We start from the raw sequence: 27,451 nt of genomic DNA on the forward strand, positions 1-27,451 counted from the left end.
GTTCAAAGAAAACAGCATAAAAACAATCAAGAATCATATCCTGTATCTATGTATATAGATACACAGTGTGTGTGTGTGTGTGTGTGTGTGTGTGTGTGTGTGTGTGTGTGCATTTTATACATATATATATATATAAATATATATATGTGTATATATATATATATATATATATATATATATATATATATATATATACATGCATACATATATATATATATATATATATATATATATATATATATATATATATATATATATACATATATATATATATGTGTGTGTCTGTGTGTGTATACACACACACACACATATATATGTATATATATATATTTGTGTGTGTGTGTGTGTGTGTGTGTGTGTGTGTGTGTGTGTGTGTGTGTGTGTGTGTAGCATCATCAACCCCCATTTCACATTTTTTGTATGGGGTCAGGGTGTCCTGTCAACTGTTGCCATCACTCTTGATTCAATGCCGCTCTCCTACCTTTAATAGTCATGCCTGATTGTTGCAAGTCTTCTCTCACACAATATATCTATCTCTTTACTGGATGCCATCATTCCTCTTGCCTTCTTCCTCTTTATATGAAATCTTCTTCACCAGATTGTCTTCTGCTTTTCTGCATATGTGCTCAAACTTTATAATCTGTTCTCTTTGACTTTCTCTGCAATTGGATCTACTTTGGCTTCTGCTCTCATGTCATTTCTTTGTCCAACAGTGTGCATCCTGCCACTTATCTCATGCTCTTAATCTCCATCACCTATAGCTTCCTCAACTATTCTGCCAATACTCCTCTTATTTCTGTTCCATACAGTAGTACGGGTTGCACCACAGTTTTGTACACATTACTTTTCAGCTTCTTTGGCATTCTTCTATCAAACCCTACCCCTGACATTCTATGCCATTTGGCTAAGGCCCCTCTGATTGTAACTTTGACGACCTCATTCAGAAGTCTGAATTATATATATATACATATATATATATATATATATATATATATATATATATATATATATTTATAGTTATGTATACATACATATGTATACATATCTATATCTATATATATATATATATATATATATATATATATATATATATATAGGTTCATAGGTAGGTACAAGGCTATCTGCCCGAGGGCATTTATAAGCCTAGCCAGAGTATGTCGGCTTTCGCCACCCCATTGATTAATTAACTGAGCCTCTGTCAAGCAGAGCCAATGAAGTGATTCCAGGGGTGTATTTTCTGTTACCCATCCACTCGTCAAGGCTTCTCTTGAAGAGTGTTAGTGAGGGGCTCTGCCTAATGTAGTTATAAACTTTGTTCCATAGCATGGGGAGTCTCTGTGACAGGAATCTATCCCTCCAGCATGTTCTATTTATTGGTGTGGCGAGGTTTAGCTCACTAGAGCGCGTGGCTCACAGTGACTTGGATTTCTTTAGGTGGAGCATGTCCATCAATTCTGAGTTGGCTTTGTAAGTCAGGCAGAGATCACCTCTGAGTAAGTGATATGCCACTGAGTACAGCCGGAGTGTTTTCAGTCGGGCTGCATAGGACAAATGTTTGAGGCCACTAATCCTCTTGGTGAGGTGCTTTTGTGGTCTTTCAAGCTGTTGGAAGTGTTTTGTGAGGTACATCCCAAATGGGGCATTGTACTCTATGATGGATCTGATGAGTGATGAGTAGAGGGGCACTATAACCTCTTTATTTCTAGATGCAAACCCCTTAGTAATTAGATGGGCCACATAGAAGGATTTCCTAACTACTTTGGCAATATGATTGTGAAAGAAGAGATTACTCTCTGTCTGTGTCCCCAGATCTCTTATTACCTCTTCTGTATTAAGGGGGCTGCCGCCTATGTGGTAATTCGTGGGTGTTTTGTTTTTCCCAAACGTGATGACTATGCATTTTTGGCATTTAGCTTGAGGCAATGACTTTGACACCAGGTGTCTGTCTCAGTAAGGCCTTTTTGGATGAAATCCGTGTTAGCCAGAGAGTCAATTATGGCTCCCAGTTTGCAGTCATCAGCGAACTTGGTTAGCCATAGTCCTCCTGTGTTTGCCTGTACTTCTGAGAAATATATGCCGAACAGCATGAGTCCCAGAACAGAGCCTTGTGGGACACCACTTGTGACTGGTTTAGAGTCAGACCTGGAGCCCACTATTCTTACTGTGTGACTTCTGTCTGTAAGCCAGATGGCAACCCATCTTGTGACATAGGGGTTTATGTTCAGGCTGGTGAGTTTTTCTATAATACCCGAGTGAGGACTGGTGTCGAATGCCTTGGCGAGATCAAGGTAGGCTGTGTGAACCACCTTTCCCTCATCTATGGCCTTGGTAACTGTCTCGAAGAAGTCAACCAGGTTTAGTAGGCATGATCTGCCCTTACCAAAGCCGAACTGGGTCGGATCAAGTGTTTGGAGGTTCCCAATGTCTTTGTTAATAAGTTCCATGATGATGAGCTCCATAGCCTTGCAGACCAGGCTAGTAAGGCTTATGGGGCGATAGTTACCAGGGTCAGTTGTGGCCCCTCCTTTGTGGAGCAGAATAACCATTGCTGTGCACCATTCTATGGGCACGTAGCCTGTGGAGCAGCTGAGGTTGAACAGCGTGTTTAGGTGGGGGGGTTAGTTCGTTCTGTAGTTCGTGCAAGACGCAGTCTGGGACACCATCTGGCCCCATTGATGCTGTGTTTTTGGCTTTTGAAAGTGATGTTTTCACCTGTGCTTCTGTGATTTCTGGGACACTAAACTTTTCCGGTTATTGTTGTGGACTCTTTTGAATGTGAGAGGGAGGTGAAGTTTGCACTGAATCTGTCTGCCAGTATGTTGGCAATATCAGTAGGTTCAGTATATTTTGTGCTATTTTGCACTAGCTCAGAGCATATCTGCGAGTTGCCACTTAGATTCTTGACATAGCTAAAGAAGGCTTTGTGGTTATCTTTCGAATCCTTGGCTATTTTTCTTTCGAAGTTAGCCTTGGATTATTTTATGAGGGACCTTAGTTTCTTACTGATACTGATCAGCGATGTCTTTCCTTCTTGGGATTTGCTTTTTTTCTGAACTAGTTTCCTCCTTTTGTTGTATAACCTGTTTATGGCAGGGGTCCACCAGACTGGTTTCCTTCTCTTAGGGGAGTGAGCCTTGGTTTTGCTAGGGATGGCATGAGCCATGCATCCTTGTAGGTGCTCATAGAGTGCAATTGTAAAGGATTCTGCATCTTGGGAAGTGTTATTCTTTAGCGTGGGGGCTGTGAAACTTACCACTTCTGCCTTAAGTAAGGTGAAGTTTGCTTTAGAAAAGTTTTTCACTGTGGTTTTCTTGGTTGGGGCTGAGGGTGGGGTGTGGACATCCAGGGTGATTAGTCTATGGTCTGATCTAACCAGTATGGGTTGACCTCCGGTACGGAGCACCTGTCACCCATGTTGGTGATGACCCAGTCCAATATGTTGTGGCCTGTGGTAGGGGAGTTTACCAGCTGATCCAGGGCATTTGAGTTGATAAATTCCAGGAAGCGCTGAGAAAGGGAGTTTGTACTCAAGTAGTTTTCCCAGTTAATGGTAGGGTAATTGAAATCCCCCAAGATCAGGGTGTTCGGTAGGACCTTCATGTTTTCCAGTGTCTCCAGAAAGGTGGAGTGGTGGTCCTGGGTCATGGAGGGTGATCTGTAGCAGGCCACAATTTGCATTGCAGATTTGCCTGATGTTAGTTGCACATGGATGATCTCAGAGGTATCATGCTGCACCACTAACCTGGAGGTGTGGGTATCCTTGATGAATATGGATACACCCCCTCCTTTTGTGTTTCGGTCAGTGTTCTGTGGCCGAAATATGTGGCATGAGTTGTAGCCCAGTAGTGCTGGAGTGCTCTCTGGAGCCTTGGACCAGGTTTCAGTTACTGCACAGATGTCGATGTTCTCCATACTTAGTAGTGCTTCGAGCGCATGCATTTTGAGATTTAAACTCCTGGCGTTGAGTAGTATAACCCTCATTTTTTTACTTGTGCTGTTTACGGAGGTGGGTTTGAATTTTGAGCCTTGCTTAAAAAAGGCACTATGGGGGCAGCAAGAGCCTTGGCCAGTATTCGAAAGCCAAGGGGTGACAGGTGAAAGCTGTCTCTTCTGACACAATGTGGCTTGTCGAGCATGTCATCCCAGGCTGACAGACACTGGATCCTCTTTGAATGACACCAGAAGCTTAGCCAATTGTTGAAATTGATCATTTTTTCTTTATACTGAGGTATCATTCTTGGTGAGGGCAGGATGCTACTCAGGGTCAGGGTCATACCCGCCTGGGCTACATGATCAGAGAGCTCTTCCATGTCTCTTTTCATGTAGTCCAGGGAGATACGGCTCAGGTCATTCACACCAACATGAACAATGACAGAGTCATATTTGCACTTGTTCTGGAGTGACCTAAGTGCTTGTGTTATGTGGCGGATTCTGGCTCCAGACAGGCAGCTAACAGTAACCTTCTCCTTGTCCAGCCTAGTGAGTGGGGCATCAGTTTGCCTGACTATTGAGTCACCTATTACTAGTGTGTTAGGTATGTTATTTTGCGTTAAGGGCTGTGATTGTGCGGCACATTGATTTTGTGTTTTATGTGTTGTCTGGTTTGTGACTGGAGGTGCAGGTTTTGTGGGTGTCTGCTTTGGAGCTCTCTGATGCTTTTGTAGGTTTTTATTTAGAGCCTCCAAGTATGATTTTGTGTATTTATGTGTATTTTTTGCCAGTGCTGGTTTAGTAGGTCTGTGTGAGGCTGGAGGTGTGGTGCAAGTGTTAACCTTCTCCTCATGACTGTCTGTTCCAGTCTTGGGTGGAGATACCTTAGCCTCCAGTTTGGCTGCATAATTGCATCTCTCACATATGTTAGTGTTTTGTAGTAGGAGGAGAGGGCTGTCTGTGTACATGAGGCAGTTGTAACATTGCCTCAGGATACCCAGATTCACCAGCTGGACTGGAGAGTACACCTGAAGTTGCCCTTTGGTCATGCCTGAATAGTAGGGTGAGCTGCTTAGTCACTTGGTTGGTGAGGGGTGGATAAAGAGCCTTGCCCTGCTGGCCAGTCAAGTGTTGGGGTATATTAGTGCTTGCTATTAGGTCTGAGCAAGTGCTGGGCTGTAGGATGCTTTTTGAGTGCTTAGGTTAAGAGTTAAACTAGTTTCAAGTGAAAAACTGAAGAGGAGACTTAGTGGAGCCAGGAATAAATATAAACACATACACACACACACACACACACACACACACACACACACACACACACACACACACACACACTGATATGTATTTCTCACTGCACTAAGGGTATTTGTGTCTGTGTAATATGTCTTACATTATATATTCCACCCTTATTAAGCACGGTCACCATATATCACAATAGAGGCAAGTGAAGTGGCGATAGGTCCACTATTATTAGTCATATCAGCAATGTGTCCACTGCGATTAATAATGTTCATTTAATTGACATGCAATTGTATGAATCCAAAACATCTAAATCCTTTGGAAGTTGTCAGTCAAAACAATGACACTTCCAAGGTTGCAAAACTCGAAAAAAATTTTTTTGGGGGGGGGGGTAGTAATTGGTGTCCCCTGACTTTCCCACCTGATGCTAACTCTGAGATCACACCAATCTCAGTGAAGAGGGAGAAGGTGAAGAAAAAGCCACTCTAACCTTCTTGCTGTTTTCCAAATTTAGCTGCCATAACAGGACAATTGGCAATCTTTTAGGTTCATCATTCAGAGTTTTAATCATCTGTCCAACAACAATCATTAGGCCTGGATCCCAATGGAAATACAGCAGAATTTGTTTCAACAAATCCACATTTCATCTTGGATTGGGAACATCCTCTATGCTGCCCACAAGGTTTCTATTTATCATAATTCCTTGAAATGTAACAAATTGTCTTTATAAGCCACAAAGTGAATCCAAGTACTGCATGCTGTAGACTACAGCTTCAAATACCAGTCTGTAACATACTACTTGATACCATTTTGATTTTCTAAGAATAGTAACAATCTTCTCATACTTGGTGTTTACACCAGGCATAAAGATAACAGTGAGACTTCCATTCAGAGATTGCCCCCCCCCCCCATCTAGCATGTGCACATCACTGCTTTTTTTACACTAAAGGAACACTTAGACAACTGTAACAGGCGTAGCCATGCAGTTCTTAAACCCAAATGCTATTAATTAATAAACTGGAGTATTATACCAAAATATATGTTGTCAAAGCTCACTAACAAAAACAATGAACTTCCGAATCCTGCTGTCACTCAGAAAACCCTAATTCCTGCCAAAATACACTGGCAAAAAATGACAGCCACTGATATCCACCACCTTGCCCCTACACCAAAATACGGATTGGTACCATTATCACTCACCCAGCCTAGAAGTGATTTGTTCCCTCCTTCTAACTTGGTAAACCATACAACCTTGTAATCCTCTCCATGCATCCCAGATAGAAATCCCGTACCACCTTTGATCAGTTCCACTTGATTCCTTACTTTTTTGCATTTCAGTCAAACTCCACATGGCCCTTTCCAGAAAGTGATAATAATATCTCAAGCTTCTCCTCCTTCACTCTTTCTAACCAATACTTTCACAGCATGTCACTGATTGTGGTCACCCCTGTGGCTACCATATCAGTAATTAGTGTCCCCTAACTTTCCCACCTGCCCATTATTAAGGAAAATATTACCTACCTACCACTCATGCATGGCAGGGCAGACAGTCATAATGTCAGTCTGGCCAAGAGTTGACATTTACCAGACACCAGTAAGTTGGCTTATCCTTACCCTCAATGCAGCGATACTACAGCAACCAGTGGATCATCATTTTTTTTTACATAAGCACATCAGTATGCTTAACCTGCAAACCTGCATGCTTACAACAAATTCAACTTCTCCCATCCCTAACCAACATGCTAATAGGTCCTCCTTGTCCAGAATGCCATTCCTAATAAGCAAAACAAGCTACTTCAATGCTAATATTGTCCCAATGTAAAACTACCCTCTAAAACAACCTAAATGTTATGCTGCTAAACACTAGACGTCTAAATCAGAAACTGCGCTCACTGGAAGCAGTGCTTACTTTGGAAGATGCTGACATTTGTGCAGTCAATACTGTGACGCCCGTGCCCTGGCCCAGCAATCAAGGAGCCTCAATCCTCACCACTGACACAAGAGAGGGTGACTCCTAGAAGAGGAAATGATAACTAATACGCACAGTAAAGTACAATTTCCCTTAAGTGCACACACAGATCACAGTCAGTCTGGGGCTGGTTGCTCCCTTGCTCACCAGGTCCCCAATAAGACTCCCCACTGGCACAGCTATAGGGTCCAGTTCTCAGCTTAGCTGGGCAAGCTAAAACCTCCAGTATCCTCTCTGTCCAACCAATGCTTCATGTCCCAGCCAAGTAGCTGACACACCATAAACACACTTTGAGAAGAGGTTATACAACCACACAGACCCTACTGGGAAAAGGCTGGCACAGGTTCTCCAACTGTGCCCCTATTACCCAGACCATATGGTAGTAATTCCTGCCACCACCCAGCTAATAATTATCAGCTACTAATAGGTCCTTAAAAGGGTGTCCAATTATTATTGTGCAATATTATTATCCAATTAGTAATGTGATCATTCAGACTAGACTTAATTTGGAGTGACGTAGACAATAAAATCTGTAAATATGTAATGTCCTTTAGAGGTTAAATTATCTCTACATAAACCAGCCACATGTAAATATTTTAAAATATTTAATAATAAATAATTAAAACACAAGATAATACTACAGTACAATGCTACTCAAGTTCAGAGATCACACAGAAACTTAAAACAATATTGCCCCTTGAGAAACATCACTTGAGAGTGTCAGGTCTATCTGGGTGTACCTCACCCCATTCCCTGTCTTGAGAGCCCATCTGCATTGGCATTGCTACTCCCACTGCGGTGCTGCACTGACATATCATATACTTGCAACCCCAGGCTCCATCTTAGCAAATTGGCATTTTGCTGACTGGCTCTGTTTAACCATGTTAGAGGGTTGTGATCTGTCATCACAGTGAATTTTCTTCCATACAGATAAGGTTGAAGTTTTTGTAGTGCCACACTATGGCTAGACATTCCTTTTCTACCACTGCGTAGCATTCCTCCCTGGTTTGGAGTCTACGACTGAGATAAACCACTGGGTACTCTTCTCCATATGAAGAAATCTGGCTAAGTACAGCCCCCACCCCATAGTTTGAAGCATCCACCTGCACAACAAATTATTTGCTATAGTCTGGACTGGCTAACACAGGGGGTCCTCCCAAAGCTTCCTTAAGCTTCTGAAATGCTTGCTCACATGCCGGGGTCCACACTGCCTTATCTGGCCTGTTCTTCATTGTCAGGTCTGTGAGGGGAGCAGCTATGGTACTATAACTAGGGACAAAATTTCTGTAGTACCCTGCTGTCCCTAAGAATGCCCTCACCTGCCTTTTGGTAACAGGTGTAGGCCATGCTTGAACAGCTTCCACTCCCCACTCTATGTCCTAGGTAGGAGACCTCTGCCACACCCACCTGACATTTGCTCGGCTTAATGGTCAACCCTGCCCTCTGTAGTTTGCCTAGCACCTCCCTGAAATGCTGAAGGTGCTCTTGCCAGGAATGGCTGTAGATAACAATATCATCCATGTAAGCAAGGGCAAACCCTCCTGCTCCTGCTAAGATATGATCTACCAGCCTCTGGAAAGTCGCTGGGGCATTCTTCATCCCAAAGGGCATCTTTGAGAACTCATACATGCCAAAAGGAGTCACAAAGGCTGACTTCTCTCTAGCACTGGAGTCAAAGGCACCTGCCAGTAACCCTTGGTAAGATCAGTGGCTGTAAGATACTTAGCCCCACCCAGCTGCTCTAGGGCCTCATCTGTCCTAGGCATGGGTAAGCATCTGACTCTGTGTGGCTATTTAATTTCCTGTAATCCACACAGAACCTGGTGCTACCATCCTTCTTTGGCACCAGTACCACTGGGGAGGCCCAGGGACTGTTGGACTCCTGAATCACCCCTAGTTCCAACATCTCCTGTACCTCTTCCCTCATAGTCTGTTTGACTCTCTCAGGCACCCTATAAGGGGCCTGCCTGATAGGCCTTTGGGGTCCTGTATCCACCTGGTGCTGCACCAGGTGGGGTGCTCCCTGGTTTCCCGGTGAACATGCCCCCAAACGCCTGCAACACTGCTCGGATTTCTTGAACCTAGGTAGGAGATAGCTGCTGGGACATTGCTACCCCTTCCACCGAGGTGTCAGCCCAAGTCTCACTGAGGAGATCAGTCACAAGATCTCTCTCAGACTCCTCCTGCAATCCACTGCAAATGCTCAGCACAAGGGCCTCCCTATCATGGTAAGGTTTCATCAGGTTAACATGGTACAATTTGTGCCCCTGCCTTCTGCCTAGCTGTTCCACCATATAGTTAACATCACTTACCTTTCTTACCACCTTGTAGGGTCCCTCCCAAGCTGCTTGAAGCTTGTTATGTCTGACAGGAATGAGAACCATTACCTGATGTCCCACAGCATATTCTCTAGCTCGAGCATTCCTGTCATACCACACCTTTTTCTGTTGTTGGGCTTCTGCCAGGTTCTTCTGGGCTAGGCCCATGAGTTCCCTGTGCCTTGTCCTGAGGTTTAGGACATATGCCACAACAGACTCCTTGTGAGACTCACACTCACCTTCCCACTCATCTCGAACTAAATCTAGAGGTCCCCTCACCCTATGCCCATACAGCAACTCAAAGGGTGAAAAACCTGTGGATTCCTGGGGAATGTCTCTGTAAGCAAACAACAGATGAGGCAAATATTTGTCCCACTCCCTCTTAAACTGATCTGCAAATGCCCATAGCATGGACTTGATTGTAGAGTTTAACCTCTCAACAAGACCATTAGTCTGGGGATGGTAAGGGGTGATCTTCATGTGCTTCACCCCACAGGACTTCCACAGACAAGCCAGCAGGTCTGACATAAAATTGGCACCTCTGTCAGACAGTATTTCCTTTGGGAAGCCTACCCTGCTGAAAATCTCTAGCAAAGCATTTGACACCTTCTCAGCCTCATAATCTGCAATCACTAGGATATACTTTTCCCTGTGGAACTTGGGGTATTCAGAGGACCCACAATATCCACAGCTACCCTCTGAAATGGCTCTTCAGTTACAGGCAAAGGCATCAAAGGAGCTCTCACCAAGTCTCCTGCTTTGCCTACCTTTTGGCACTGCTCACAGGTCCTACAGTTCCCTGTTACATCTCTGGAAATTCCAGGCCAATAGAAGTTTTGCATAATATGCCTCTTTGTACATTTTATGGCCATATGACCTGCAAAGGGAATGTCATGGGCTATGGCTAGAAGCACCAGATGGTAAGCTCTAGGCACTAACACCTGCTGTACTCTCTCACCTTCTAGCCCTCCCTCAGGGGTCCACACTCTGTACAGTAACCCTTTGTTTCAGTATACAGATTCCCCCTTCCCTTGAGAATCAGGTGCCTCCCTAGCTACCTGCCTCAGACCTTGCAATGTAGGGTCTGAGAGCTGAGCCTGTCTCAAGTCTCTCCTTGTAACCCTTCCCAGCTCCCCTTTCACAGGAAGTCTTGCATCCTCTGACAGTGGTGCCTCACTGTCAGCCTGGGTACTACTACTCACCTCTACCTTTGCAGTCACTCTGTCCAAGGGACCATCAGTACCCACAAGCAGCTGTGGCTCACCTTCAGTCTCACTGCTACAGAGCAACTCCCTCCCTGAAGTAACCACCTCAGCAGTCCTGGCTGCGAGTGTGCAGTCTGTCTGGGTCTCCCCCAGACTACCAGACTTACATGCTTGTCTCCTAGCCTCACTGCATGTAACTGCATGAGTACATAGTACTGCCTCATCCAAATCCTTCCCTTTCAGGACATCTGCAGGATGGTAGTTCCATACTCCTGTTGTCTCAAGACAACCTACTGTTGGCATTTTGTCTTTTCCATTTACTGGCTTCCTCACCTTTGGTTCCTAACCTTGCCTCCGTGGACATCTGTATGCCACATGACCCCACTAGTTGCATTCAAAACATTTCACCCTAGGTCTTGGAAGTGTACCTGGACTAGTGGCTTCCCCTGCTACTGGTGGATTCTGTTGGGGCAGTCTGTGCTGCCCACCATGGGTTCCTTTAGTCCCATGAGCAGTACTGGGGGTCCTTTTCCTGTGCAGGGCCGCCCTGCTGGCTAGGTATAGGTCTCCTTTCTTCCCCAACTCCTCTAAAGTAGCACACTGTCTATCAGCTAACCAGATCCTCATGTCCTCAGGCAAAGTGCTAAGGGCTTGTTCCCTTACCAAAAGGTCTGCCAGCCCTTCAAAAGTGGTGACCTGACATCCACTCACCCAGCTATGAAAATAAGTGCTCAGTTCAGCCAAATATTCACATACATTTTCATCTGCCTTGCGTCTATGCTCACAAAACTTTTTCCTATACATTTCAAGTGTTAGCTTAAAACCTTCCAACAAGTGTCTTTTTACAGCAGTATAATCAAAACAGTCAGTGTCATGCAATTTTGCTAAAGAAGTTACAGCTTTACTATGGAGTAAGGGGGTCAGGAATCATACCCAGAGCCCTTGGTCAACTTCATACTGTTTGCATACCTGCTCAAACATGTGAATGAAGCTATCAAAATTATCCCCCTCTTTAAACTGTGTAAGAAATGTACTGACCTTTTGTGCTTCTGGGGTCTGGTTACTCCCTTCCCCATTACCTCCATGACTCTGGCAAAGAGTCAGCACTTCCCTCTCATGCCTCCTCTGCCATTTATTTTCCTCAGCTTGTAGACTCCTCATTTTCTCAGCTGCTTCTAGTTCTGGCCTCCAACTCAAGTCTCTTTAGCTCCAGCTGGATTTTTAAATCCGCTGCAGAAAGGTTGAGCTGTCCATTCTCCGAGGATATTGTATCCACTGTCAGTCTGATTGTCCTCCAGGCTGCTGTTTTCTGATGCAGTTGTAACTAAGGCTGCAATCAGATCTGCCTTAGTCAGGTTTTCATGCACCAGTCCCCTAGCCTGGGACATCTCCACCAGCTGGCTCCTTGTCAGCTTTCCATACTCCTCTGCTGACATTCTGCCTGCTCACCCTGACTAACACTAAGCTGACAAAAAAAATAAAACAATTGTGATCTGAACTCTGAGTATACACTGCGTGGCTGTTTTAGAGTACAAAACACTTTTAAAGATCACTGTACATAAGCTACAGGAATTCGCTCTACCCACACCACTACAAGCCAATTAGTGTTTGCCAACTAATCAATATGTGATGTGGATCCCACTACAGCAAACCAATATGTGATAGGATATCCCAACCACTGCCATCAATATGTGATAGGATATCCCAACCACTACCACCAATATGTGACACCCGTGCCCTGGCCCAGCAATCAAGGAGCCTCAATCCTCACCACTGACACCAGAGAGGGTGACTCCTAGAAGAGGAAAGGATAACTAATACACACAGTAAAGTACAATTTCCCTTAAGTGCACACAGAAATCACAGTCAGTCTGGGGCTGGTTGCTACCTTGCTCACCAGGTCCCCAATAAGGCTCCCCATTGGCACAGCTATAGGGTCCAGGTCTCAGCCTAGCTGAGCAAGCTAAACCCTCCAGTACCCTCTCTGTCCAACCAGTGCTTCATGTCCCTGCCAAGTAGCTGACACACCACATACACACACACACACTTTGAGAAGAGGTTATACAACCACACAGACCCTCCTGTGAAAAGGCTGGCACAGGTTCTCCAGCTGTGCCCCTATTACCCAGACCATACAGTAGTAATTCCTGCCACCACCCAACTAATAATTATCAGCTACTAAAAGGCCTTTAAAAGGGTGTCCAATTATTACTGTGCAATATTATTATCCAATTGATAATGTGACTATTCAGTTTAGGCTTAATTTGGAGTGACTTAGACAGTAAAATCTGTAAATATGTAATGTACTTTAGAGGTTAAATTATCTCTACATAAACCAGCCACAGGTAAAGGTTTTAAAATATTTAATAAATAATTAAAACACAAGACAATACTACTACAGTACAATGCTACTCAAGTTCAGATATCACACAGAAACTTAAAACAATATTGTAGGAAAGATCTGATTTCAAAGAAAAATACTTAGTCTAACTTTCTTCTAAGTTTAACTATTCCTAAGAGAAATCACAGTGCTATTATCTTACTTACATACATAAAGAGCAAGCAGTGCTGGGTTAGATGTCCAAGATCAAAATGCTTCCAGTCTCTCACTGAACAATAGTTTTTAAACACTAACCAACAGCTCTGCTGAGGCCCTCCCAAATTACATCATTTTGACACTTAGGTTTTCTCAGGCCACAAACTGCATTATTTAGCAAGCTAACACCTGCTCAGGAAACTACAACAATACAAGGCATTTCACATATACACTCTAGCAAAACCAGAGCAATAAAACACTTTCCACATGTAAATTCTGGCCCTTAACTTTAACCTTAAAACAATGGGCATGAAACCTTCATCCAGACCCACTGGAGCAGACTTGTAAAACATCAAAGAGATTCATAATATCTTTCCATCTTCAAAAGACACATTTGAAATGCTTGGCTTGGTTTTCCTTATAGCAGACGGCAATGTTGCAGCAATCATGAAGTTCATATTTTACAGTGTTTACTTTAATTTAAAAATACAAGCCTGTATTTTACATTTATTTATACAGTTGATAGAATTATGTATCAAATTTTATTTGACTAGGCTGGCAGCCTTCACTCATCTTCCTCCAATCTTCACAAATATGACTTGGTTTAAGGTTGCAGAGAGCACTCTAGTTATACTAAGTTACATTTCCTTCCACACGTTCAAACCACAAACTGAAGGTGTGAGAACTAAAGGAGATGGTGTATCAATATTCATTAAAGATAAATACACGTCTAGATTGGTTAAACAGCATGATTCCCTTGAATTACTTTAAGTGCAAGTGACTTTAGTTAAGAACCCTCTTCAAGTCATTGCCACTGAAGGATCCCCTCCATGAATCAGGACACCCACTCAGCCTACTTGGATCTACTTAAGTCAATCAAGATACAACAAAACACCTTGGTATTGGGTGACTTTAGTTATCCATCCATTGAATGGGTAAATTATACGTGTTTTAACTCACTTGCCCAAAGGTTCCTGGACTTTGTTAACTCCAGTGCCCTGGACCAATTGGTTGACACACCCACAAGGGGCTCAACCATTCTGGATCTGGTTCTCATCAACAAGGGGGACCGCTGCACCACCCCCAGTGTTTGGCCATCACTGTTGACCACAAATCAGTCTCACTAGAAGTAACTATAACAAAAGAGCCCCCCTTAGCAACAACTAGACTAAAAAACTTCTCCAAGGCCAATTAAAACCTCTTAACGTGACAGCATAAATAGCTTCATAGCCCCTCCCCCTATTGATGGAACAGACACCTATGCTGAATTATACACCAATGCTTTATACAAGCACCTGTACAATTCTATTGACTCTGCCTTACTTGATACAACCCAAAGCAAGCTCTTCAAGGAAAAACAAACCTGCCTGGTGGACAACTGCCATTAATAGCCTGTACAACAGGAGAAAGAAATTGCTGTCTAAAAGTAGGAAGGAATGGTCTTAAAATTGAAAACACTCCCTCCTCAACTTAAACAAGCAAATAAGACTCCTAGAGAAGTCCTCTAAAGCTAACTACATATCCAAATTAGCCTCTCTAACTAAGGATAACCACAAGGCATTTTTAGTTACATTGGTAACCTCAAAGGTAAGGCTCAGATTTGAGCTAAACTCCTAGTTAATGGTACTATATATACAGAACCTGTGGATATAGCAAACCTCCTGGCTGACAGGTTCAGTGAAAACTTCACTCCCTTGATTTGTCTCACAGAGGTAATGGAACAAGCTTTCCATTCATGTTAAACAAAGCCCCTCATTAGTTAACTAATTACAGTTAACCGCCTAGTTAACTGTAATTTGGAAGACTGGATGGGTAACTGGAAATTCACCCTGGGGCAATAAGTGCTGATTTTAGTGTCTGCTTGAACCAGACACCCTTGGGAACATTTGTTGAACTTGGCTAGGTTTTAAGGGCCCTGGGGCCATTAGCCTAGTAATCTCCTATGATCCTTTGATCCTATAATGATTCTCTTTGAAACTGCATCTTTTTATCGGTGTATTAGTTGCCCAATTTTAAATACAATTTTAAATACACATCATGATGCTTCCCTAACTTGGATTTTATTTGCACATTAGCTGTGACTGCCCTGTCACCATCCTGGAGACCATCTGTACTGACCCAAAGTTTTCATTAATACAACCAATTATCCTGCACAGGGCTACAGCAGAAAACAGGCAGGCAGGCACTAACGTTCCCTAGTATTATATATTTAAATATATTTATGAGCACACTTATAACATCAGGAGGAGAAACACTATCAATGCATTGGCCAGGCATTGCAGTGAGAATCCTTCCCACAGTTTCTTGTTCAGTGTGATCGATCAAGTAGTTTTGGATTCAAAAGGAGGTCCTCACCAACTGTTGTTGGAAAAGCAGGAGTTGTTTTGGCAGTTGAGGTTAAACTCTTGCAATGCCCCAGGTTTGAATGAGATTGTTTCTTTGACGTGTTTTAAAACTTCAAAGCTTTTTACGTTAAAAGGTTTTTGCGTTAAAAGTATTTTAGTGTTAATGTAAAATTTTATCTAATTTTATGTGCAAATATGTTTTATCTTTGTTACAGAGAGTTTTTATATACATATACACTTTTCTTATACACATATACACTTTACACCTTTGTCCTAGTTGAAGTGTAACAAAGGGTTAATTTTATTGTGGGAGGTTCAAGGGTATTGGAGGCATTGTTGATAGGTTTTGGGTGGTTGATTATGTGTACTGTTTTACCATTGGGAAAGTATTTAAAGCACTTACCTGTCTAACATGTTTTTCTGATGAAGTCTACCCATTTGCCTTGGTAGAAGAAAAGCGCTTTACCTTTATTGCATTAAACTTTGTGTTTGGACCCTTGCTACACGGAGCCTTTTCATTTTTCTTTGCATTAGATTTGTGTGCCATTACAGTGGTGAAAGGGGATGTTACTTTGGAATGGCTATCATTGTAGTGGTGTTTTTGAGAAGTATTAATGTAAACGTAACACTCTCTTTAGTTGGTGTTACTACTACATTGAGTTTATAGTGCATCATTTCATAAGGGTAAAATATTAACCCTACTCTCAGTCTTATTGTTATCGGATGAGAGAGGTTTGATGAAAGTAATGAAAGAAGTGGACATGATTAAGACTCAGAGATGCATTTGCAAATGTAATTTTTGCATATGTGCAGATAATTGTGGTAGTCATTAGTAATAGATTCAGGTTGCAGTGGTGTTACTTGAGAGTGTTTGGCATGGAAGGGTAAAGAATCTAATAGATTCAGGCTTCTGTGGTAAGAATAAGGGGTGTTTATAGAGTGCAGCTCACAGTAGTTAATGTAAGTATTTAAGTGATTACCAGTTAGTACAGGGGGTTAAGTCTATGAGCTTTTAATCAGCTGCTTTTTGTAGCTAAGGGTGGAAGGTTTGACTTCTTTCATCGTCTGCCTTTATTTGCCTCCTGTATGACTCTGAGCAAGTCTTTTATCCAGACAGTGCTCCCAGATCACCCCTGAAAAGAGATACATGTTCAGTGGGCTTACCCAGTTAGAAAATTTTTTAAAATAAAAAAAAAAAATAATTGTGGGCAAGGTGGTAAGGTAGGGGAGCAAAGTGGGCAGCACCTCTGAATACTTGTCAGAGTCAGTGTGTGCATATGAAGAAGTTCTGTCCGGGTTACTATGGCAAAGAGAAGAAGGTAAGAGATGGCAATAACTGTTAAGACCTCAAAATGTTCAAATCTGGAATGCACAAGTTTAGAAGCACAAAAGATTATGTCTATGCTAACCAGTATTTAATAGGAACTTTGCCTTATCATGCTATACAAAGGTTGGGAAGCTACAATGATATGCATGCCAAAGACAATTAAAAGAGAAGCACAGCCCAACTAATGCTAGAAGGATGTAGATGCCAATAAACTTAAGGTATATGGGAGACAAGGACATTACAATAGCCTACAGTCACACTCACTTCAAAAGAATGACAGATAAAAGGGTGTATTGCATCAGCTCCTTTTAAGTTGTACCTAAAAGGAGAATCCAGCGCACTTTGAAGGTTACCCTTATTGAAAAGCAGTAGTGCTAGAGATGGCCAGTGAGCAAAAGCAGGCAGGTGTTTGAATGCTGCCTTTCTACCATGGGATGACTGCACAAAGATTTAGAGAGACCTAAAAATAGACTTGGCAATACACTGAAGGTTGTAGAGTTCCAAAGCACACACAAACAGGTAGGTGTGTGGAGTTTGCCTTCTACCAGGTATCCGAATGAATAAAAATTGAAGGGACCTAAAAATAGAATCTGAAACTACTCCACATGTACATTGCATACATTACCATACTGCTGACAGGCTTCAAGGATTATATTCTGACAGCACTGAGCAATATTTGCATCTAATCATTTTCATGGCTAGAATACATTATTAACAGCAAAATATAACTACTTTTCAACAAAACAAATTCATGATTTATTGAGGTCATTAAGATCAAATATGATTCATTTATGGCACAACATATTAGTTTTTTTGAGGCTACTAGGGAGAAAACATGATTCCCTTTCAGCACAACATATTCATTAGTTTACCAAAACAAGTAAAAGAGCAGTCCAACACCAGCAGATGGAGTCGACTCAAAATTTAATAAAAATAAATTAAACAGGTACAAAAAAATTAGCACTTTTGTCTCTTCAAAGAGACTTCATCAGATAACCATGTTACACAGACACATCCTTTTAAATACCCTTCCTGTTAATTAAATCAACATTAATAAACAATCAAGAATATTAACCCTTACATCACTAAAGTCATGAAAACAGTTTATGTTATACTCCAATTAATTCAAAACATTGTGTTAGAATTAAACCATCATAAAAAATACATCAGACTTCACAATTATTCTAAAAGTCTTTATATAATCCTACACCAGGGCTGCTCTCTCTCAATCTCAGCTGTCATTTTTATTCCTTTTTTAATAAAGTAAACTTCCAGTCCCCCCCCCCCATTAATGTTAGGTGTCAAAGTGTCAATAATTCTAAATTTAAATTTATTAAAATTCACACACAACTTAGAATGTTTAAAAAGAGCATTGGTCTCTTTATTTCATATAAATGCTCATAAATCCGTGTTTTTAAGCCTCTCTCCATTTTGCCTATATAAAAGGCAGGACACCCTTCACATTTAGCTAAATATATTAGTCTTCCCTCTTCTAAATTCCACCTTATTACCTAATTCAGTTTCCAAAACTATATACTCATCCCTTTGAATAAAGGGAAATTCTTTACATCTACCACATGGTAATGTGTCTCTTTTCAGGCCATTGGCATATAAACTTTTTGATTCAAAAATCTGTTTAAAATTTTTTCCTGTTTTGAAAGAAAAGAGGGGTGTTTGACCTACTACTTCTTGAACATCATTATTCACTCTAAAAATACACCAGCTTTTTTAACAATGTCTTGAATACTTTTAGCATATTGGTTGAATTCAAGTACTAAAGCTCTATCATACCTGACTTCAGCATGCGGCAACTTAGTCTTATCAAGTCCTGTCCATAAGAGTGTCCTAAATTTGGTACCCTAACCCTTGTGAACTTCATTAGTAATGTTGGTCACCACTTTGCTGGGGTAACCTCTATCTAAAAACATCTCTTCGACCTTAGCCATTTCCTTCCCAACGTCAGCATATTCAGATGTCTTCCTGGCAACTCGAATTGCCTGCCCTCTAACCAAAAAAAAAATTAATTAAATTAAAATCAGGTTTAAATGAGAGTTTCTGATGGAATTAGAATGTATTTTCATGTATATGTATATATATATATATATATATATATATATATATATATATATATATATATATATATATATATATATATATATATATATATATATATATATATATATATATATATATGGTTTACTATCAAATGACTGAAAATCAAAAGACTGAATCCCAAAAAGACTGAAAATTCAAAATACTGAATACATTATTAATGCAAGAGGCAAAACCCCTTGCTCCCCTCATGTGAGGGGCTGCTTCCCCCACACCCCCTGCTAAATAGATATACCAACTCCAAGACTGCACAACAGTGGAGAGGGGGCAGATTCCATCATTCAATATTTTGAATTTTCAGTCTTTTTGGGATTCAGTCTTGATTTTCAGTCATTTAATAGTAAACCATAGATATACATATGTTTTACACACACACACACACACACACACACACACATTATATATATATATATATATATATATATATATATATATATATACACATACACACACACACACACACATGTTTTTTTCTTTTTCTTTTACAGTTACATGTCTTTTTCTATGTATATTTTCTTGACTGTATCAGGTTCTGTAATGGCTTTCTTTATATAAGAACAGAGATTAGCTTACTTGTAATTACACAGTGAAGACATCAGAGGGTGAAACCAGTCTGTGTTTCCTGTTCCCAGCCAGTGACTGCTGAGTAATAGGCCTGGTTCAGACAGCAGCACTGCTTTCTGCTGTCTTTTGTCACTGTTTGAACAATTTTTGTGGATATAATATATTTTTGGAATAAAATGACAATGGATTATCGTGGATTATTGTGGCACATTGTGGATTTATGCTGAATCAAGCATTTTTTTATGGCATTGAGTTTATAGTCCTGGATTACATGTGCAGTGTTTGTTCTTATACATTTGCACTGTTTTCTGGGGCATGCACCATAACCGTTGGATGTAAGCATTTTGTGAGTGCTGACCAGGTACTGTGAACTGTCATTATTATTCCTTTTTTGGTCGTTTCTGTATTTAACAGTGATATTATGGCCAAGGGCAATCATTTGCAAGAGTTTTTGCAAGATTCGGCAGGGGACAGGTATGATGTATCTATGTTTGCTGATACAGTTCATTATCAAGATGAAAATACTGCGAATATGGAACGTGGTTTTAAAAAATTAACAGAGTGTTCAAAAAAGGTTAGAACTAATATTTGGCATACTAAGTTACTTCGAGCTTATGTGCAAGCTGATATAGCCCCTAGAGGCTTAAGAGTATATGTTAAACCAGGAGTTGGGACACAAAATGAAGGTTTCATTAATAAATGGTGTAATATTCAGAAAGCAGCTTCTAAGTTATTTCTGGAATGCCTAATTGAATATTATGATGAACAGCTAACTGAGTTAACAGACGAATTATAACAGTCTTTTCAGGTTGCCCAACAATTCAATACTAGTAACAGCTTTGAAAACAGGCAAAATATTTTTTAAGTGAGATGAAAGAATTTGAAATAGAGCTAAAGCCACGTAAGCTCAAAAAAATCAATAGGGATTTGTATGACTACCAAAACAATACAGCATTTACATGGGAAAAAAAAGTGTTCTGTGAGATTTATGGACGGTAATAAGCCAGATAAAACCAAATGGAAAAGGGCATAATCAATCCTAAAAAAGACAGCAGAAAGAAATGAGTCAGCTTCCAGTGCTTCTGAAATTTCATCATATTGTACTGACACTGAGAATGAAGCTGTAGAATGTTCCTCACCATGCAACAAATGGGCAAAGGGCCCTTTAAAAGAGGTGGAAGGAAACACAAAAGGAAAGGACATGGAACAAATATTCGGGCAGATGTTGGGCAAATAGCCCATGATGATGAAGGGCAAACAATGAGTGTTGGACTAAATGTGGACATTGAAGCTAAATGTGAAAATAACATCAGTTTAACATCAGTGAATTTTTCTAATGATCAGGTGGAGGTCTTGAATGAAGGTCTGGGGTTCATACCTAGCTTTTTTGTGTCTCATCATGTTGTGGCCTCTGATGTTAAATGTTTTTGTCATGCCTTGAATTTAAAATGTTTTTTTATCATACTAAACAGGATGGTAATGAAGCAAATAATGCTAGCTTTAGGTTTAAGAAATCTACATTTCAACCACCCTATCATCCAACAGTGACAATATTCGAACAGAGGGTACTTTGTGAATGTCATGTAAGTCAATATTCTAGCTTTAAAACTTATAGTAGCAACCTGAATTCCAGACAGTGTGAAACATTGTTTGATTTACCAAATAATGAAAATGTTGTTATTACTAAAGCTGATAAGGGGGGTGCTACTGTTATTTGGGATAAAGTAGAATATAATAATGAAGTTACCAGACAGCTGAATGATATTCAAGGCTATTGTAAAATTTCATTTAATCCTGTTTCTACCTTCAAGTTGTATATTGATAGCTTTTTGATGGAAGCAAAGAACACTGGCCTAATTGATGAATATTTGGTTAACCAGTTGAGTGTGGATGACCCCCATCCACCTTACTTTTATTTACTACCTAAGATTCACAAATCTAGGAATAATCCCCCATGTAGGCCTATTGTCTCTGGTATTGGCTCAGTTACTGAATCTATCTCTGTATAATTAGAGATGAAATTGAAGCCTTTGTTGCCATTGGTAAATGTCTGTATTAAAGACATGAATCAATTTTTGGTACTTAGTGATTAAGCCTCCTAGATCCTTTTTCTAATCTTTTTCCATCAGTTCCACTCTCCAGTTGTTGCTTAACACCAGTGGTTTTGTAGCTTGTGTGAAGTGCTTTGTATTTTTTACAAAGAACCTCAACTGTCAACTTTATACTTGCTTGATCAGACTTTTCAAATCCTTGTATAGATTCCTCCTCCTTCATCCTCCACCGTTGCACCAATCTTTGTGTCATCAGAAAATAAATATTATTTTTTCCTGTAGTTATGTTATAATATGCCTGACGCAAACATAATAAAGAACACTGAACCCCCCAGGACAACCCTCCCCACACTGTGCAATTCCTGATTTTTGACCCTATAAGGACATTTCTCTATTTTTTACCATTCAGCCGTACAGTAACCCTGTTCATCACCTTTTGTCCTACCCAGAAAACCTGGAGTTTTCCTATCAACTTTCTGTGTAGGACAAATAATTCCCTACAGATTATTAGGACAGAAATACTGGCTGAACAAATTGGTGTAACTAAGGAAATTATTTTATTTTATTTTATTTTACTTTATTTATTTATTTATTTATTTATTTATTTATTTATTTATTTAGAGCTGGGATATAGGATCTGAATTGCTTGGCATAGTAAGGCCATGCTAAGTTTAATTCTGGTGGCTACCAAAAAAGTAATTACTAGAAAATGGAAATAAAAGTTTAAACCAATTGTATTTAAGAGTGAATATAGTAACAGAGATGAAAGAACTGGAAGTGGGATCTTTAGAAAATGGTAGGAGAAAATTAGATGGAAAATGGGAATTGTGGGAAGAATACATGCAAAATAAAGTTTTGGAGGAGAAATGAGGTTTAAGAGAAGGCAGGAAATATGTGAGCTATGCAATCCTGGATTGACATATATATAATATTTGTAAATGAGAATATGTCAATATGGTTTGTTTTCATTTATATTAATGTATGATTGTCTATTTCATAAGTGATAATTCAATAAAAATGATTAATAAAAAAATTCTGTGTAGGACTGAGTCAAAGGCCTTACTAAAACAAAGTAGACCACATCTACTACCAAGTTCACCAATAATAAATTCATGAAGCTAAATAACATTTTTGACTTGACAGTTTTTCTCACCATAAAACTATGCTAGTTGTTGTGGACAATGTTTTTGCCTGGAAATATGGTCATAGCATCATAGGTGCATAGGTGTGTACCAGGCTAATTACCACAAGGGCCTTTTTAAGCCTAGCCATCCATCCCAAACCTCTGGGAAGTTCTAGTACCCCTAATAAGTGTAAGCAGGGGGCTTGAGAGATTAAACATTTACAAGCAGGGCCTGTGTCTATTAGAGGTATAGGTGCCAAACCAGGGATGAATTTCCTGTTCCCCATCCATTTGTCTAAGTTGCAGTTGAATTGAGTTAGGGAGAAACATTGCTTCACATGGATGGACAGCCTGCTCTAGAAAACAGGTAGTATCTCAGATATATACTTGTCTCTCCAGCATGTCCTACTTTAAGGTTTAAGTGTTTAGAATGGGTAATTCTAGCACTGCTTGTTTTGCTGATACACAGGAGGTCTATAAGGGTGGGGTCTTATGCCTTGTATGCCAGACATAGATCTCCACTCAACAGCCTGTAGGAGACAAACTACAGGGATAGGGCCTTGAAGTGGTCTGCATAGGACATGTTACTTATGCCCTGTATTCTTTTAGTGAGGAACCTCTGTGGACGTTCCAATTGTTGGATGTGCCTGGTTAGTTACACACCAAAGGGGGCATTGTACTCAATGATAGGTCTGATGAATGCCAAATACAGTGGAATAATAACCTCCTTGGATCTAGATGCCATACCATTCTTTATAATTTGGACAACATTGAGTGATTCCTCACTACTGCAGACATGTGATAGTCAAAGGCTAGATTACTGTCTGTGTGTCCCTAAGTCCCTGACTATAGGGTCAACTCTTAGGGGTATGTTGTCAATATGATACTTACTTGGGGTGAATGACTTCCTGAAGGATACTGTTATGCATTTCTTGGCTTTTAGTTTTAGTCCATGGCTCTGACACCAGTTATTTGTCCAGGGCATACCTTCTGGGAGAGCATTTGTGTCAGTGGGGGATACTATGATTGTTCCTAATTTGCAATCATCTGCAAGTTATTCAGCCAGAGGCCATTGGTATTGGCCTTGACTTCAGAGAAGTAAATGCTAAAAAGGTGCAATCCCAGGACCAATCCCTGAGTGACTCGCTTGTGACTGGCCTCTTTGTACAGGTGGACTCTCCAGTTCTAGCTCCCAGTGTCCTGTCTGTGAGTCACCTGGCTATCCACCGAGTGACATAAGGGTTTTTACCTAAACTCTTGTGTTTGTCAACAATACCTGAGTGGATTATGGTGTCAAATGCCTTGGTCAGGTCAGGGTAGGCAGTGTGCACCACTTTGCCCTTATCCATTGCTTTGGAGACTTTCTCAAAGAAGTTCACCAGGTTGAGTAGGCATGACCTGCCCTTGACAAAACCAAATTGGGATGGGTCCAATGTCTGTTTCGTATGTCATTATTGATCATTTACACTATATTTCATGGCTTTGCACATGAGACTAGTGAGACTAATGGATCTGTACTTTCCAGGATCTGTAAATGGCCCATATTTGTGCAGAGGGATGGCTGTTGCTGTTCTCCATTCATAAGGCATGAAGCCTGTTTGGAGACTACAGCTAAATAATTCCATATGGCCTGATAGGTCATGTTTCATGCTATTTAGAAGGTATTGTGGGATGCTGTCTGGTCCCACTGATGCAGTGTCCTTGGCCTTGGAGAGAGAGAGCATTAAGGTTCTGTTCCCTAGTGATAGTAGGGGGAGTTATATTTGATGATATTTCCTGAGGGAATGATGAGGGGAAGAGAGGGGTAAAGCTGGAGCTGAATATGTTGACCAGTAGGTTTGCTGCTTCTTCTGTCTCAGTATAAGTGTCTCCATTAACAATGAGCTCTGCACACAACTGTGTATTGCCTTTGAGGTTTCGAACATAGCTAAAGAATGCCTTGTAGTTGTCCTTGGCCTAAGAGGTCAAATTTATCTCAGATTTGCCTCTGGTAGACTTTGCTTTTCCTCTGAGTTGTTTGTTTAGTTTGATGAGAGTGCTTTTATCCTGCTGGGTGATGCACCTCCTAATTTTTGCCATGATTTTCTTCCTTCTGTTACACAACCTATTGATGTTGTGATTCCACCAGGTTGCTTATTTTTTGAGTTAGTTCTATACTTCTTCCAGGTGGGTACAGCTGCCTTTATGCAGCTGTTAACATGTTTGTATAGGGTTTCTGTGAACAGATCCAGTTTGGTGGCAGGGCTTTCGGGGTTAATGGGGACTTAAAATTTTGCCAGGTTATCACTTAATAGTAGGAAGTTAGTCTTAGAGTAGTTCCTGAGCATTCCAGGGTTAACTGGGATTCTTTGTTTTGTTTTCACTTCAAATGAAACCAGTCTGTGGTCTGACCTACCTTACCTGAGAAGACATTGCACTAGGGCATATACAGCACACTGCCATATTAGTGAGGACCAGATCAAGTATGTTTGCACCCCTCGTCAGTGTATTGACAATCTGGTCCAGGGAGTTTGTGTTTACAAAATCCAGAAATCTCTGTGCCTGCATGTTTGTTGTTATATATAATTACTAGTTAACAGTGGGGTAATTAAAGTCACCCATGAATATCATATTGGATTAAATTGTGAGTTTCTCTAATAAGTTTAAATACATGTTATGGGTTTCCTGGGTCATAGAGGGGGACCTATAGCTTGCAAGTAAGTGGTATTGGAATTTGCCTATGTTGATTTGAACTTGGAGAAGTTCAAGTGCATTGTCATGTTTCACCAGCCTTGATGTATATTTATTTTTTATGTAAATTGAGACACCTCCACCTTTAGTCCCTGTGTATGTAGTAGCTAGTCTAAATACGTGGAAGGCATTGTAGCCTTGCACTGCCAGTATGCTCTCCACAGCTTTAAATCAGGCCTCCATTACCACACAGATGTCAGCATTCTCTTTGGTGAGTAGAACTTGTAGGAAGTGGAGTTTTTTTATTTAGAATCCTGGCATTGAGCAGGAACACCTTTAGACTTTCTTGGTTTTGATTTGTTGTATCAGAAGTGTTTTCAGCTTGGCATTGCCTAATATTCAAAAGCCTAAAGGGGAAAGGTGCAGGCAATCTCTAGCAAAGTAGCATGGTATATTGACTATTTCCTTCCATGCTGACAAATATTGTACCGCCTTAAGATGACACCATAAACTAAACCAATTATTAAAGTCAGTCTTCTGTTTGTATTGTGACATCATCCTTGGAGAAAGTAAAATGTTGCTCAGTGTTAGGCTCATACCAACCTGGGACACATATTCCAACAGCTCCATGATATCTCTGTTCATATAGTGTAGGGAGATATGTCTCAAGGCATTTACACCCATATGGACTCTGACTGAGTCATACTGGTACTTGTGGCCAATGACTGGAGTGTGTACATAACGTGGTGGATCCTGGCCCCTAAAAAACTACTGACAATAATTTTCTTCTTACTGAACCTGTTGAGGACATCAGTGTGTCTCACAATGGTGTCTCCAATGACCAGAATGGTTGATTGTGCGGTGGCTTTCCTTATGGGTTAGAAGTAGAGGTTCCATGTGATATGGTTGTATGTGTTGATGTGGATGTTGCATTGAAAGAGTACATTTGGGGCTGCTGAGGATATTTATTATGTGTACTTGGTCTAGGAGGCCTTTGAGGTTTAGGAAGGTTACATTTAAGTGCTTCAGCACATGTGGGTCTATGTGTCTGCTTCCAAATGTCTGTGTTAGGTGCAGCATGTGTGCAACTGACAATCTGATTGACATTAGGAGTGCTTTAATGTGAGAGTTTTGCCTCCAGTGACATTGTGTAAATACATGTCTCACATACCATATCAGTTTGGTTGAGAATTAGCTGGTTGTCAGTAAACAGGAGGCAATTTTTACATTACCTCAGGATGCCTGTATCCACGAAGGTGGTAAGGAGATAGTGGGAAAGTTCATATCTATGGCAACAAGCCCTTCTTTATTGATTAGACAATTGCAGTGAGACTAAAGTAATGTAAGGAGTATCTGGTTTGCATCTCTGGGGGGTAGTGCTTGTCACTGCTAACTAGTTAACCTTTGTACAGCTAGGTATTGGTGAAATTCAAGGGTGCTTGTACAGATAAAATATCAACATAGGGTCTCTGCATCGATACAGGGCACTGCCAAACACTTGAGGGGAAACTAGTAAGTAAACCCTGATGATTTATGGATGAGGTATTTATGTAGATATTCTGAAGTTAGTTTAGACAGCAGCTAATCAAGCAGTACTTACTTTAAAGAAATAATTGGTTTTGCCAAGAATGCTGAAAAGAGGGGAGTTGCCTGATTGGTTAACGCCTGGCTATTACTAATGCTGTCTCACCACAGCTTCACGCTGCTGGAATACAATGCTCCTTTGCTTCTTCTCTCACAAGAAGCAAAAGAGTAGCACAAATCCCAAGTTAAGAAGGAAGCCACAGGCGACTGGATGATCCACAGACCTGTCCCAGATGCAAGGAGGGTCTGTAGGATTGTTGTAGCCTGCTCCTGGTAGATGGCAACACAGACAATCACTGTCCAACCAGAAAGGATCAGGAATCAATGTGCACTGCTCCTTCTTTCAGTGGGAGCAAAATATAAGCACAAATTCCAAGCTGACACATATGAAGCGGTTATCAAGCTTTCTGGTGATCACCAGTCTTCAGGGAATAAGATCCCTGTGCTCCTCCTATCACAAGGAGCAAAGCAGAAGCAC

This window comes from Protopterus annectens, chromosome 7.part0 (assembly GCF_019279795.1).
Source record: "Protopterus annectens isolate FY-2018-M chromosome 7.part0, PAN1.0, whole genome shotgun sequence".
NCBI classification, from domain to species: domain Eukaryota; kingdom Metazoa; phylum Chordata; order Ceratodontiformes; family Protopteridae; genus Protopterus; species Protopterus annectens.